The sequence below is a fragment of the Rhinolophus sinicus genome, chromosome 2 (assembly GCF_057876585.1).
Source record: "Rhinolophus sinicus isolate RSI-liver-muscle chromosome 2, RSI-T2T, whole genome shotgun sequence".
Classification (NCBI taxonomy): domain Eukaryota; kingdom Metazoa; phylum Chordata; class Mammalia; order Chiroptera; family Rhinolophidae; genus Rhinolophus; species Rhinolophus sinicus.
In genome coordinates this window covers 96,246,117-96,262,727 of record NC_142502.1, presented here as the reverse complement: position 1 = coordinate 96,262,727, position 16,611 = coordinate 96,246,117, and the positions used below count along the sequence as shown (strand labels likewise).

General features: G+C 44.8%; 1 protein-coding gene across 21 annotated transcripts in view; it reads right to left on the bottom strand.

Moving 5' to 3' along the window:
* Window positions 1–16,611, bottom strand: part of TRERF1 (transcriptional regulating factor 1) — a 197,333-nt gene that overhangs the window by 54,396 nt on the left and 126,326 nt on the right. For all 21 annotated transcript variants that reach the window (XM_074332927.2, XM_074332935.2, XM_074332925.2 and 18 more), the window contains one exon: window positions 9,726–9,840. The gene's annotated coding sequence lies outside the window, so the exon portion shown is untranslated. The remainder of the gene's footprint in view (window positions 1–9,725; window positions 9,841–16,611) is intronic.

Here is a 16,611-nt window from a genome sequence, read left to right as displayed (position 1 = left end):
CATCACCCAGAACACAATTTTATTTTAATTGGAAAAAAAAAAATTAACTGGCAATCCCACTCACAGCAAGGAGGCAGAAAGAAAAAAGCCACAGGTTAAAGAGAATCATTTTTTATCCCCTCCCTGTCTTTTCTTTCTCCCTTTTCTTTTTTGAACAGAAAGGTTAAGAAGCTCATGGCTCCATCTTTTCAGTAGCCCTGGGATGAGGAGATCCACGCTGAGATGCAATGTGACCTGCCCTGGGGACCACGGGTGTGTTTGCCTGATGTCACTGAAGCTCAGAGCTGACCAGGCCCCCTGGGCCACAGCCAGGAATCCTCTGGACCAATGTGGAGTCTCTGATAGAGACACTGAAGGGTTCATGGGAGGGTGTGAATGTCCTTACAGCCAATAGGAATATTATGGAAAGCACCATACACAGCACAGGCATACACTATTTTATATATTGTCCCTGCTACAAACTGTAAGGTCAGAATTATTTTCTTTACTTGAAAGTTGAGTCTATTGATATACAGGGGATGACCTGCCCAAAGCCACACAATTAGTGACAAAGGGCTAGGCCTCCAAACCTCTGACGCCAGGAGGAGGCTTCCTCTGCTATTTCTCAGCAGCCCTGGTTCACCCACTGAAGATCTGATTAGCGTGATGTTACTACTTCCCCCTTGTGGATCCTTCCAGCTCTATCCTTGACTTCTGAAGGGTAGAAGAGAGCTAACTCGGAATTATGAAAAAGAAATGGATGCCCTTTAGACCAAAAACCTTTCTATTCCTAGGCTTTAAGGGCTAAGCTCCCGCTACCTGGAAAATGCTTTTACTCATCAGGCACTTCTCACGGAGGTAAACAAAGGGGTTAGGTAACAAGCATTTTCCTCACAGAAGTACCAAGACCATGAGTTCTAGAGTCAGAAGACCGGAGTTCAAATCCTGATCTACCACTGGCAGGCTGATCTAACCTTTTTTTTTTTTTTAATTTTGGACCTCAATTTTGACATATATAAAAATGGAACAACTATACCTACCGGTCCGAGATTTTGTGAAGATTAAACAGAGAACGCACGGAACGTGTGTGGTACCCAGTGAAGTCTCGTAGAGGCTCACCACCTGGGGTGGGGCTTTTCTGTTGTTTTGTTTTGACTTGGGTACAGTACAGATCAAGCTCAATGACTCAGTCGTGATTGAATCAGTTTAGTTATTTGTTTCCTGGGCAACCTTCAAGTCCTCCCTTTGTTTCAATTAGCAGAATGGTGTTTAGGGGCGGGACCTGCCAGAAGTGGATTCAGAATGGAAGAGAGAAAAACCATCTACTGGAAAACCTCAGTGGTCTGGGCCCTTTGGGATAGGGACCAACAACCTCACGTGCTCTGCTACCCCCTAAAAGCACCACTACATCACGGGACATTCACTTGTATCTATAATGAAGCCCGAGAGACACTGGAAAGGCTCAAGTGCATTTAGTGTACTATTCCCCAGGCAGAGAAATAAACAGAGTGTAGATAGATGCTCACGTGATTTGCTCACTGTTGAAGGAAGCTTTCTGGGGCAGGATGGCCTCTGCAAGAGAAGTTTACAGTTCTCCAGGGCTCAGTGCAATTTAGGAGGTACCTACGAGGGGCTCTGAGTGTGGCCCAGGGTCAGGCCAACTTGTCCAACGTGGCTATTGGTAATGAAGGAGGGTTTTGCTGTCTGGGGCCTAGCTCTCAAGCAGTTCAAGACCCCAAAAGAGGAGAAGATAAGTCATTATTTAGTGGCCATCTAACGCTTAAGAATATCTTTGGTTATCATTAAAGAAAAAAATTTAAGTGGGTGTGCCCCAGTTACCCGGAAAGAGTCATTTCATTCCCTCATGACACCAGATAAGGAGACAGTCTACTTCCCTTCCTGTTTCAAGGGGGCCCTCTGGCTCTCAGATTCTAGAAAATTGGCAGTCACTCTGTCCATATCTGCCTCGTGGCCTGCTTAAACAATGGCCCCCTTTAAGGAACTTGGGACACAGTATCTGGCAGAGCTGTTCCAGGGAAGCAGGCCTGGGGTGGCCTTGGTGGCCCACATCTGCTACCTGATTGGATGGGGAAATGAGACCCTTCCCGGTGGAAGCTCCTAACTCTCCCAGAGCTCAGTCAGATGTTAGAGAAGAAAAGAGGAGGCATTTGCGGGGCACCGTTCACACCCATTGTTTTTCTGTGAGGCAGACTCATCGGGAGGTTTTATTCCAATTTTGAGCTAAGTTGTGGAAGCTCCGAGGGAGAAAGAGATTGCCAAAGGATCACATGTGCTGGTGAGAAGCAAACCTGAGGGAGGTAAGAAGGGGAGACCTCTGGTCCCTGACCAAAGAGCCCCCAGCAACCACAAAACCACTGCCACTAAAATGAGACCAGAGCCCCCACATGACTTGAGAGTTCTCCAAAAAAATACAAACAAGCAGGCATCATGGAAGTGCAAAGAAACAAACTCCTATTTATTTCTATTCCATCTATAAAAATGTCATAGCCTTCTCCGAATAGCTCTCATTTTGTTCTCCTTGTTCCCTCCACTCTTGGTCTTATGGACCTAACCCAAGTCTCCCTCTGTCCTCTTGATTGTGTGCTCACAGATTATCTCCTTCTTCATGGGACACTCACAGGAAATTTAAACATTCTCAGACGGTGTTCTTTTAAGCCCACTTCCCCTGCCCTCCACCCCTACCGCCCACCTAGTTGCTATGTATTCAGGAAATGCAAACCCAATATAGAGATAACCCGGACCAAACAGAAAAGGAGACTGGCCCTGTGATCTTGTTGGGCAAATGACTTCCCCTCCCTACACCTCAGACTTAGCTTCCACAGAATGAGCTTGGACCAGTGGGCTGCACGAAGGTCCCTCTGGCTCTGACCTACAAGGGCTCAGCTGGATGAACCTTCCTAGACCCTGCCTGTCTCAGGGACACTCAATAATTCCGAGCCAGGATACTGAGGCAGTAGGGTTTTCCGCCACTGACACCTGATCCCTAAGGATCCCAGCCTAGCGGGGGGAAGAAAGAGCCGGGAGTCAGGACACCTCGATTTCAGTCTCAGTTCTGCCATCTTTTGAAAAAGAGAAGGGAGTGAGTAGAAGAACTTACCCGAGGAGCCTTAAGCTCCAGCTATAGTGTTTTAATTAAAAAAAAAAAAAAAGACTAATGTTTGTAACTAGTACAATATATTTAAAAAATTCTTTTCAAAGGTAGATCACCCAACAGTAAGAAGGAGATGGGGGTCAATGTCCAAGCGCCTCATAACGACTCCGTTTATAACATATTCCCACTGGCTTTTACATGGCCGTGCAAGCATACGAATCCTTTGTCTGGGTGCCTCTTATCTCTATACCCACAATAACCCCAGCTCCCAAACTCCTCAGATAGCCCCCAGACATGATGTGTCCTGACTTCCTGGTTCTGGAAACGGTCTCCACATCTGCATCTAGGACAACCCCTCATTTCACTGTGAAGGGTTTGGCAAACAGGAACTCAACCTGGGGTGTCACGCAATGAAGAATATTTCATCTACCATTGAGCATCCCATGGGCAAGTCCAGTTGGATGGTATAAGTAGTCAATCTTGGCTCACAGCTCTGAATAACTAAAATGGAGGAGGGACAGGAAGCATTAATCATCATTGGGACAGAGGCTGTTAGACTGAGGTTTGCAGGCGGGGTGGGGGATAGGGTGGAGTTGTGCTGGGCACCTCAGCTGGGTGTCAAGTACCCAGAACATTATCTTGGGAGTGTGGAGAAGAAAGAAGCCCCTCCCTAATTCCAGCAACATCTATGCTCAGGCTCCTAGAGACCCTCACCCTTCCAGATATTTGCGCAACACTTGGAAAAAGAAGACAAGTGGTTTAATCCCAAGAATGTTTTTCATCCTCACAGACTGCATTTTTAAAGAAAGTTCCCCCAATCCCTGTGGTACAAAAGTGAGTTGGTGGCCTGGAGTGAACCGAAGCATCGTTAGACAGAAGCCAAATGTACATCTACTGAAGACTACCATGTTCATGGGCCATGAGTGGTCAAACATACTTTGGGAAACCTGCTGAAGCAGTCACACATTAATTGCAGGACTTCTCAGGGCCTTTGATATGCCAATGGCTCTCCAAGAAGGGCCACAGAGGCCATCTGTGGGCTGGAAGCACCACAAGGCAGTCTCAGTGAGAAGGCCCACCTCAGTTTACAGCACTGCTACACTCAGAATGCACCAGGCTCCTTTTCAGTGCCTCACCCTACCCGCCCCCACAGGGCCGGCTCCAATCTACCTCCTCCAGCCTTCCCTGATGGTTCAAGGGCACAGTGCTGTCCCCGTGGGAAACACTCAGGATACCTGACACTGAATCTTATGAAGATGGTTTATCCTTTGTGCATTTTTTGGTCACAACGTCTTTTAAATTAATAGACTTTACTTTTTAGAGTAATTTTAGAGTTACACCGACTACGCAGTTTTTTTTAATACTACTTGCCCACTGTACAAAATTAGAATACTACAAAAAGCAGGTGCTGTAAAAAGTTGTTGCCTGATAGCTATCAAACCAGGAAGTGATACAAATTTGAGAGTGATATAAAGCCACTTACTAGAAGGAAGTGTCTGAAATAAAACGTGTCACAACAGCTATAAGAATGGAAGTAAAATGGACAGTGAAGACCACCCCTCAACGCCTGTTAGACATGTGTCCAGCAGAGCAGCTGCGCCATCCCTTGACCTGGGGGCTCCACAAGGGACAACTCCCCAGTGAGTGGTGGCATGAGATGCCAGCCCCTCATGGCTCCATGACAGGGCACACTTGGAGGGAGGATGGAGATGCTGGGGTATCCCATTTCCAGAACCCATGCAAACACTGGCCAGAGCAGTGTAGTTTTCCCTCATATTAACTTTAAAAACACCTCAGTTGGGACAACATAATAGTAAGGCTGGGAATCCCATTTTAACCCTAGATTTCTGCCTCCATTTTCATCACATTTCCTAACCCAGCTCTGTCAACGTAAAAGCATAACTGAACGAAGAGCCTGGGCCTTGAAGGGGTCTGTTCCCAGTCATAACAATATTAACTACCATGGACTGAGTGCTTATAATGCTCCAAATTTGTGTTACGAGCTCTATGAATAGCTCCGTCTGTTGTCCCATGTTACAGATAAAGAAAGTGAAGCTCAGAGAGACTAAGCCAGTAAATGGCAGAGCTCCTTCCCTGCCCCCCACCCCCCCAGCCATAGTCTCATGTCACTGTGCTCTGAGGCCTCCCCTTGGAAGAAAGGGGTACCACCAGGAGACAGAAAAACCAACAGCAGGAAGGATGAGGGTGTGGGGAGGAAGAAGGGGCACAGGGAAGGGAAGAGAGAGAAAAGGAGAGAGTAGCATGAGGACAAGCGGAAGTTGGCATCTGGAGGGGAGCCCTGCGACCTGGCTGTGGGTCCAGGAGACCTTTGCGGGACGGGAACGAAGCAGGAAAGTTGCTGGTGACGGCCAGAGAAACAAGCCACAAAATATGCAGAAGCCATTTCCTCTCCCAAGGAAGATAAACAATAGATTCATAAACAAATTTTACAAAGCTGTCCAGCTATTTAAAGTATTCTGGTAAGAGCTCATATCCTTTGTGAGCATAAAGCTAATTCCTAAAAACAACAACAACAAAAAAAACCGGTAAAGGTTATTTTGGGGAGAGGAAAGGTGGGGAAAGGGGACAGGAGAGGAACATACTCCTTCCCGGTCCATCACCTGTTAGCCCTGTGACTATAACCAGTTACATGTCCTCTCTGAGCCTTGAGTCACTTTTCTGTGAACAAGGACAGTCATTACCCCACAGGGCTATGGTGGAGAAGAATGTACTTTTCAGCTAGATACCTACTTGACCTTCTCAACTGAAGTAACTAACGTGCTGGATAAAATTTAAAATACAAAAATTGTATACACATTGCCGGGCTGGTACAAATGAAAGAATTCTTCAAAGACCAAAAGCAAACCAAAAGCAGGAACCTTGGGAGGTTATCTAGCAGCAAAGTTGGCTTTTGCCCTGAGGATTCCTGCTGAACCCTAGAGATTTGAGATTCCCCACGGAAAATGCACAGGACTCAGGAAACAGGAGAAAAAGCCTGGTCCCTCCTCAAGTTGGGAATCCAAAAGGCTCCACCCTCAGTGAATGAGAAATAAAAGCACAACACAGAAGGAAACCTGGTGAGGGGAAATCTCTCCTGAAAATCTGTAACCAAAAGCTGGATCTCACACAGGCTTGCAGTTTGAATTCAGGCTACTTATGAAACCAGAAAAACCTTAGGTAGAAAATGAAAGTGATTTTTGGTTGGTGGTGCCTCCAGACACCAGAAGTTAATGCAAATCCTCTCTGGAAAAATCAACATCAACCCATAACTCAAATAATTCTCAAAGATAAAGTTGCAACAGAAACAAGCAGCTCAACGAAGACAACAAAAACAGGAAACAAAGCCCAGTGAGTTGTAGCCAGTAGAACCAACAGACGGCAGAATCAGACCTGCAAAGATTTCAGATTCTGGAATTACCAGACATGAAATTCTATAATTTTAAATAGCTACTTCAATATATTAAAGAAACAAAAACAAATTTGCAAATATGAGCAAGAAATAAGAGACCAGAGAACCACCAAGAAAAATAATGGACCAGAACTAGAAACGATAAATAAAGGAAGTGAAAAGAAAAAAATTCAACGGATGGATTAGACAGCATTTGAGACACAGAGTAAATTAGTTAAATGGAAGACATATTTGAAGAAATTGTTCAGAGATCGCGGAGACACAGAGATTAAAAATATGAATAGAAGTTAAGAGGTACAAAGAATAGAACGAGAAGGTCGACCCTAAGTCTGTCTGTAGTTCCAGAAGGAGACATTAGAATGGAAAGGGGGTGATATTCAAAGAAATGAAGGGTGAGAATTTTCCAAAATTGTTGAAAGACACCCATCTTTAGCTCTAGGAATCCTAACAAAACCCAAGCAGAATAAAGACAGAGAAATTTACACCTAATTACATGACAATGAAGCTGCAGAACACCAAAGAAAACAGTATCTTTAACATAAAGAGAGAGAAATGCCAGGTGACTTATAAATGAATTAGACTAACAGCCAACTTCTCAACAGCTACATTCACAGCCAGAATCAGTGGATTAATGGCTTCAATGACCTATGAGAATATATCCAGTAAAGCTACTTTGAAAAAAATATATAGTTTTATTAAAAATGTAGGTAACATACAGTATTATATTAGTTTCAGGCATACACCATAATTATTTGACATTTATATACTTAAAGAAGTGATCACCATGATAAGTCCAGCAACATCTGACACTGTACCACGCTATCACAATATTATTGACTATATTTCCCATGCTGTACATTACATCCCCATGACTTATTTGTTTTATACCTGGAGATTTGGACCACTTATTCCCCTTCACCTTCCCCCACCTTTCTAATTTTTCAACTACAGTTGACATTCAATATTATTTTATATTAACCACAGCATAGTGGTTAGACATTTGTATAATTTAAGAAGTGATCCCCCTGACTAATGTAGTACCCACCTGGCACTATACTTAGTTATTACCATATTATTGACCATATTTTCTGTGCTTTACTTTACATCCCCATGACTATTTTTAACTACCAATTTGTACTTCTTAATGCCTTCACCTTCTTCAGCCTGCCCCCCAACCCCCCCCTCCTCTCACCCCAACAAATTTAGTACCCACCTGACAGTAAAGCTACCTTTCAAAACTGAGAGCACAATAAGATATTTTCAAGCCAACAAAAACCAAACCAAACCAAAAGAGAAAAAACTTGAGAGTTCACCACCAACAGACTCTCCCTAAAGGAAAATGCTAAAGGATTTATTTTAGGCAGAAGGAAAATGATCTCAGACTCATGGAAGAATGGTGAGAAAAGATACTGATAAGTATGTGGGTAAATCTATACACTGTATAGAATAACATCTAACCACTAAGGGAAAAAAAAAACACCAAAACAGGACAGAATGAAAACACGAAATAACAACTGTATATAAATTGGGAGAAGCAGTGGTTAGAATGATGGTTTTATTTTGAATTATAGTCTTTTTTTTAGAATTATAGTTTATGGGGCTTGTATTGGTTGGGAGGAAGGCAAAGACACTGATTAATTTTATACTTCATTAAGCATGCCTGTTAGAATAGTTGGGGTAACCACTGAAAGAACAGATACAGAGCATATAATTTCCAAATAAGAAGATGGAAAATGGAATGAGGGGGAAAAACACCTCAACCAAAAAAAAAAAAAAAGGAAGAAAAAATGGAAAACATATAATATAAAGATGGTCCCAACTCATCAATTAGGTATACCTACTGTAAACATCTATGCACCAAATAGCTTTGCCTTAAAATACATAAAGCAAAAATTCCAGCACTGCGAGGAGAAATGGACAAATCCAGTGGGACATTTTTAACACACTTCTCTCAGTAACTGACTGATAGATTAATCAGACAAAAACAGAAAAGGACACATGGTAGGTGATTTGAACAGCATAATGAACTAACTTATCTTGATGCTCACATGAGTACATGGAAAACCATATCTAATAATTAGAGAACACACATTCTTTTCACTCATGGAACATTTAAGAAAAAAATTGGAAAGAGATAAAATATAGAAAAGGAACACAAAGAAATGGTTCAATGCTTATTTCCAATTCCCTCTAAGGATCCAAACCTATTTTGTCTTAAAAAAGACAGAGACCCTGTCTTTCTTGTTCACTCATGTATCTCTAGAGTCTAGCATAGTGACGGTCACAAAGGAGGCTCTTAATAGGTATAGAAAGGTACAGTATGTCCTCACTTAATGTCACCAATGGGTTCTGTGACTCTAAGCATAACGACATATAACGAAGCCAATTTTACCACAGGCTAATAGATATAAACAAGAGTTAAGTTCCCACAGCATCTCATCAACATTATATTGAAACGATGTTGGACAAAATGACATCATTCCAGGACCAACTGCCCTAATCAATGGTGAATGAAGGATTCTCTGTTGAGGACGGCACAGGTTGAGTGAGTAACCGGAGGTGATGAAATCCTTTCCTACACAGAGCGGAACTAGAGGACAAGGTGAGTGGCGCCAGTCTCTAGGCAGAATTCACACAAAAAAGGAAGCAGAGTCATGACAGCCATCTTCAAATTTGAAGAGAGGGTCATGTGAAGGAATCTGTGAAAACACAGTCTTTGTGGCTCCCCATGGCAGAGCAGAGATGAGCAGGCAGAAATCCCAGAGAGGAAGAATTTGTCCCAACAGTAAGAAGAATTTTCTCACAATGCACTGTTCAGTATTGGCTGGAAATTGGCCTGGCTGAACCTCTAAGGCCCCTTATGAAGCTGAATGGTCCAGTCTGACCGTCCTTTTGATTCCATCCTGTTCCAGAGATTCCTTCATCCCAAATTCCCTGGATCCCCAGTCCCTAAAAGATCTGTCCAAGGTCCCAGATTCAGGAGGTGGGGAAGGAATAATGAGAGCTTCAGTCCCCAGAAACTCAATTCAGTGTCCTATCTCCTCCACCACTGGCCTCTCCATGAGCCCAAACGAGCACGTTTTTCCCCATTAGGCTGACACACACAAAGTTTATTCATGTCCCAGGAAAGCCCATTTTTCCAGCACATGGTGAGGGATTACAAAAGCAACCGGAGTTTTAAAATGAGAATTCCTAAACTTTCCAAGAGAAAAAAAGTAAGCTCACCTTGACCTCCGCAGCAGATGGTTGAGTTGGGGGTCTGGCTCTGGGGGCTTTTCCTGCGGCCGGCCGGTCATGCTGCTCTCATGCTGCTGGGCAGGTGGGAAAAGGAGACCTGGTTCTGTGGGAAAGAGAGAAGGGTAGGTCACTTGTTCATCCTTTGCTCCCAGCTCTCCATCACCGGCCTGTAGAAGACACTACCCAGAAGCCCTGGGCGTTTCCGAGGCTGGCCTCACCCACTCTCCTGTCATTGGGGAGAAGGCAGGCAGGCATTAGACAAATGTTTCCCACGCCCTGCAACGTGCCAGGCAGGGCTGTAAGGAATGAGGCTATGAAGATGTACTAGATGCAGTCCCTGCTCTCAAGAAACAGGAGAGAGAGGGAGAGGGAGAGACACGCACAGACAGACACGTGTTTCATTACAATATAATGTGGTAAGTGCTGCAATTTCCCCAAATTCATTCAACAGCCTACCTGTCCCACGGGGGAGCAGAGGCAGCTTACAAGTGCTACAGCACAGGGCTTCTCAAACGACTGTACTCGTGATGAAGGACCAGTTGTCTTTAATTTCTAATCCACGAATGAATACTTTTATAAAATATAATAAAAATGCACTGCTAAAGAAGTGAAATGAAAAAATGTTCACACAAAGTACAAGCCTACTTTTTAATTATTCAATGCATCCAATTACTCTGTCAAATCGGTATGAGAGTTTCTAAGGGCTTACTCTTAAAATCTGTACTTATCTCATGGACCAGTAAACCGTTTGCAGACCAGACCATCCCACGAACCACAGTCGAGAAGCACTGCTACAGTAGAAGTTCACAGAGGGCAACTTTCCTAAGATGTCTCGCTAATCTCTTGGTTCAGAGTTCAGTGAGTCTCTCTCCAGGAAGGAGAACCATGGCAGGGACTTCGGGAAAGTCTGGCTTTGTGGTGTTCGGACAGAGGCAGTGGGTTCAGGTAACAGGAGGCTCATGGAACCTGGTCAAAAGTTGTGACTTCACCTTGAACTTCCAACCCTAACTGTGGCAACCCCAGATGAAGCAACCACTCTGAATGGGAAGAACAAAGTGTCATCTATTAACATGTAACGGGACATTTCAGAAAATAAATCATTTCCAAAATGTCAAGAGGGCTGCCGGTGTTCATTCCTACTATTTAATGCTATAAAAATAATTTTTTTAAAAAAATTGAGAAATCCTTTGTCTGTGACAGCCAGCTCAAAAAAAAAAAAAAAAAAAAAAGCCTCTAAGTGCCTATTGCCTTAATACTTGAGGGAGAGATTACAAGTCATTTTCACCCATTTGAATGTTTAAGAGAAAGTGCTCATTCCTCTAAACTCTCCGCTTTTAAGTAGTTCTTATTTTAAACTTTACAAGAAGATAACGCTGCAGAAAAAAATTTCTTTTCAAAGTCTTTTTTTAAAAATGCAAACACACATACACTCTTCCTCCCTGCTTCAAATGCTAAATCATCTGCAATTTGGGAGTTTGTTGCTCATGAAATACTAGCGATAAGCACATTATAAACATTCCTATAGCAATAGAATGCTTTTGAAGCCATGTCTGTGATGTTACAAAGATTGTATATCATTATCTCTGAATGTTGGCGAAGAGAAGGTTATGGAAATAACTATTTATATACAAATAAGTCAATACAGTAACTGGCAACCTGAATAGCAGACCATAGCACGGGGTGGGAAGCAGGAATGTACGTCCCTCAGCTTCCATGAATAAATGTGCTGGCCTTACTCTCAACACGGGAAAATAACTCTCCAAGGTTCCCCATGAGTCAGTCCTTAGAACTAGTTGTCTCATGGGCAAGCATTAAGTGTAGACAACCACACCACGTGGTCACCTTTTATTGGCCACTTACTGTATGTCCGGTGCTGTGCTAGACCTTGGTGTTCTCAAGATGGGTTCTTCCTCAAAGAGGCCCAAGCGAGACATGTAAGCAGGTAATTACAATTCCCTTTCCCTGCTAAGAGGTCTATTGGCTGGAGTTAAGGGAAAGTAAATGAAGTTAACTAGCGCAATCCATTCATCTATCCAATGCTGACTGAGCACCTCATATGTACCACGCAAGTGCAACGCAGCAGGCATACAGCAGTTGAGGCCAACGTGGTCCCTGCCTTCACGGAGCTTACAGGATAGCGGGAGAAAGCAACTTTAGTAATTAGAATTAGCTATAATAGTGATATGCTCTAAAGAAGTACGGCTACTGCTAGAATAGGACATGACGGGGTAGACCGAGCACGGAAAAGGGTCAGTGGTCTTTCCTAAGGAATTCGTCTTTAATCTGAGCCCTAAGAATAAATTAGTGAAGCAAAATAGGGAGGGCAGATAGTGTTGCCAGCACAATAAATACCCTGTGCAAAGGTCCTGGGACGAGAAGAAACATGGCCCATTTTAGTTATAAAAGGAGGCTCTAATGAGGATCAAATAGGGTCTTGACCTTACACCATGCTTCCATCCCTGTCATATTCAGGGAAAGCATTAAAGATGTGTAGGTTTTCCAAAAAGTGCCCAAGAAGTTACCAGGATAATAAGGTGCATATCTGCTAAATTCTCCTCATTCCAGGCTGGCACAAGGCAACCAAAACAGGGGTCACCTTGTCCTATTTTATAACAAGTTTAGGACGCATGTATTTTCTCTTCAACAGCGGTACCTTGGCTAAATCCAGTCTGGCCAGTGGTGAAAATTAGTCAATGCTCACTGACCCAGAGCGTGGCTTTGAGGACGTACACGAGCATTCTATGATTAATTATTGTTGGAGAGGCCTCATGGTGGATGTTACTTTACGAAAGATCATACAAGTTCACGTACAGAACATGGGCTTTGAAGCCAAGGAGACCTGGGTTCACATCTGGCCCCATCCCTCACTGGCCCTTTGGCCTTGATCTTGTGTAAATTGGGGTTAGCACTGCCTTCCCTGCAGTGGTCCCAGGGACGTGGTCAGCAAGCATATAAGCCCCACACTGAGCACACTGCCTGGCTCCCAGCAGGCCCTGAGTAAGTGGCAGCATTCCTATCCCTGCACACCAGTGAGTGGGGACAGCCATGCCCATCCCTCAATGAGAAAAATCAACAGGAATCCACAAAACAAATTTCCCAGCCAGTACTGGGGCTGCAAAGCAGCTTTGCAAGGGCAGAGGGGCCAGCCATCACGGACCAAGGGTCCTGATGACTCACCATTTCTTGGTGTGCCCGCAAGGATCCCCAGCCACTGTGCTGAGGGGTCCTCGCTGGAAGTTCCACTCCACACCAGGGCTGTCCATCACTGAGTCACAACTCATCGGCCCTAGACTCAGTCTCCTAGGAGGGATCCAAATGTCCTCTCCGGGAAATTATAGATAGCTCCACCCAGGAGCTGGGCAGGAAGTTCTAGATCCACAATGAATGACTGGGATTCCCATGAACAAACAACCGAGCCGCAGATGGTAGAGGAGATGGAAGAGCAAGCTACCCCATCCTGAACGCCTCATACAGGCCAGGCGTGGTGCTGGGATTTCCCAGACGGTTCCAAGCCCTACTAGGGCACAGGCAATGTCTGCTTTTTTCACCACTGTGTCCCAAGGGATAGCAGAGCAGTTCTCAATCCTGACTGCACGTAGCTCAAAAACTACTGCAGAGTCACAGCTGGTATCACCGTTTTACAAGTGAGGAAACTGAGGCTCACTGACTTGTTCAAGACCACAAACCTGAGTGGTGGAGCCAGATGTGAAGCCCGGAAGGTCTTCCTTTACTTCATTACGACACCACCTTATGGGATGGAAACCTTCCTTATCTCTTTCCCAGTGAGGACACGGCCCGGGAAGGTTGTGTGCCGTTCCAAGGACCCAGGGCTGGCAAGTCACCAGGCAAGGCCAGCCTTCCCACTGCCCCTCACTGCTGTCTGGGCCTCAGTTTCCCTTTTGCACTGGCGGTGACTCATGCTATCTTATCTTACCACACTGTTGCTAAAGTTTGGGGGAGGGGGGGTTGAAGATTAAAGAGTCCTGGGGAGAGAAAAAAATAATATATAGAAAGGAACACTTTAAATGGCTAATAAGGGGCCCAAACCAAAGAGAAAGGGTTCTCTTGAGCCACAAGGCAGTTGAAATGAAAAGAACAGCTCACATCCCACTGGGCCAGGGAGAGGGTTCAGCTGGGGGAGGGATGGGGCACAGGATAGAAACTATGGAGCTTCTGAAATGGAAAGCAGGGCCAAATGAAGTGTGAAGAATTCCTTCCATGCCACCTACAATACATTAGAAGTTGGCACAGATTTTAAAAAGCAGGAAAAGGAGAAGGGGGAGGAAAAAGAAAACAAGGAGGAGGAAGAAGAATTAAATTTGTAGATTGACTCTAAGAACACTAAGAAATAGTATGGAGAGTAATCAATGCAATGGGAAACCTTACGACTCTAGTCACTTGGGGGCCTACCATTCCGTCAAGTGAGTTCTCCTACGAAGAAATGATGGTGACATGGGAGAAGACCTGATTTTCAAGTGAGACACCCCACACCCCCCAAAAGCCGGGGAAGCCTGAAAACGTTCCAGATGTGGGGAAAACTCCCATCCTTTCTCCAACCACCTCGCCTCTTCTTTTGCTGCCCCATTCCCACCCCCATGGAGGTTGGGAAAAGAATAATTTGCATGCACTAGAGGAGGTGGTTCCTGCTCAGGTCATTATGAGATAAAGGCAGATCCCTTAATCAGGCCTTTATGCACCTGATTATTCCAGAACACAGAAGCCGGGCCATTCACATCAATATCAGAGCCACTCAAACATTGCGAGCACATCAGATGGACTCATCGTAGGCCGACAATGGATGGCAGGCCACCATCCACTCTCTACCCTCCTCAGCCCTCTCACCTCCACTCACAGCTCCAACCAGTTTGTCTTTCAGGTCTTTACACACTCCAAGCTCTTTCCTACCCCAGGGTCTTTGCACACGCTGCTCCCTCTAACTAGAATACTCTTCTAGCTCCCCTCTTCTTCATGTCTAGTTAGCTTTCAAGTGATAGCATCAGTGAGACTTCTCCGACCTTCCAGGAATTTAAATGTGCAGCAGCACTTATTACTGTTGCAATGAATTAATTATGTGACAAACAAGTTGGTGAGCCCTCCAGACCGTGAGCCCTACTAGGGCGCGGGCACTGAATTTTTCATCATTGTGTCCCACGGGCTAGGAGAGCAGTTCTCAATCCTGACTGCACATCAAAATCACTCAGGGAGCTTAAAAAAAAACATAGATGCCTGGGCTCTACCACAAACCTATTACATGAGTGTTTAAAGCTTGCCAGCTGGTTGTAATATGTGGCCAGGGGAGAGAACTGCTGACTCAAGGAGGCCGCAGGTGCTGCTGGGTACCTCCTACTGGCCCAGGGAGATACTGTAGGACCTTGCTCCCTTTGCTCGTGGGGATACAATGTATAACTTCAATGTTGTTTTCCACCCCAGAGATTAAATGTGAAGAAATTCTGAAGAGGGAAACAAACTCCTCATTGTTAGAGAGAAATGCTGTTCCTTTCAGTAAGTGCTTCTACAGTCCCTCCCCTGACACACCTCGTCCACTAACCCTGGTTTATCACCTTTATCCTCAGAGCCACAAATTAACCTGATGTGTTCCCAAAATACACTGAAATATTTGGGGTGAAATCCCCTAATTAAAAAAATAAAACAGGCCCAGCTATACTATGCAGTAGAATGCAAAACTTTACATTAAATTGCATTAAAACAGGAAGAATTCAAAACCAGTTAGTGCTGGGACAGGCCCTCCAAGCCAGCACCAGGCCATAAGTATAGATGCTTTGCAAAAACTCACCCATGGGGCGCTGGGGTGGGAGAAGTCATTCACGGGAGGCAAGCCATCCACGCTGATCTGGCCGTTCCAGGGCGAGCCAAGAGCAAGCTGTCCCTACTCACTCAGTTAATCCTTAGTAAAGGGGAGGGAATAAGTGCTATGGTCTCGATGTCTGTGCCCCGCCCCCCATTCATATGTTGAAACCTAAACCCCCAAAGTGATGCTGTTAGGAGATAGACCCTTTGGGAGGTACTTGGGTCATGAGGGGGGAACCCTCCTCAATGGGATAAGTGCCTGTATAAAAGAGACCCCAGAGCCCTTTCCCCCATGTGAGGACACAAAGAGTAGAGGCAACAGCTACAAACCAGGAACAGTGCCCTCACCGGGACACAACCTTGATCTTGGACTTTCCAGCCTCAAGAACTGTGAGAAATAAATTTCTGTTGCTTATAAGCCACCCAGCCTGCGGTATTTCATTACAGCAGCCCAAATGGACTAAGACAGTAAGATGTACGGGGGGAAAAAAATCCAACCTCTCCAAAAGCACGCGAAGCAACAACTCCAATTACCTGATGGTTTCATCAGCCCAACCAAAGCACTGCTCACCCGAGTCCCATAATGCTGTGCAAAGCAGACTGTCATTTAACCAGCTGTAAGGGTGAGCTCTCCTTCAAGCAGCGCTTCTCTGACTTTCGTGTCCATAGGGACCACCCGGAGAACTTAAGAATGAACCTTCCCAGAGAGACCAGATGGCTCAGTTGGTTAGAGCGCGAGCTCTCAACAACAAGGTTGCTGGTTCAATTCCCGCATGGGATGGTGGGTTACACCCCTCGCAACTAAGATGGAAAACGGCGACTGGACTTGGAGCTGAACTGCACCCTCCACAACTAGATTGAAGTACAACAACTTGGAGCTGATAGGCAGGCCTGGAGAAACACACTGTTCCCCAATATCTCCCAATAAAATGTATTAAAAAAAAAAAAAAAAAGAAGAAGATGATACTGAACCTCCCCTTGCTGGTAGGAATGGGCAACTAGTGTGGCCAATTTGGAAAGCAGTGTGGCGGTTCCACAAAACCTTAAATATGGAATCACCATATGA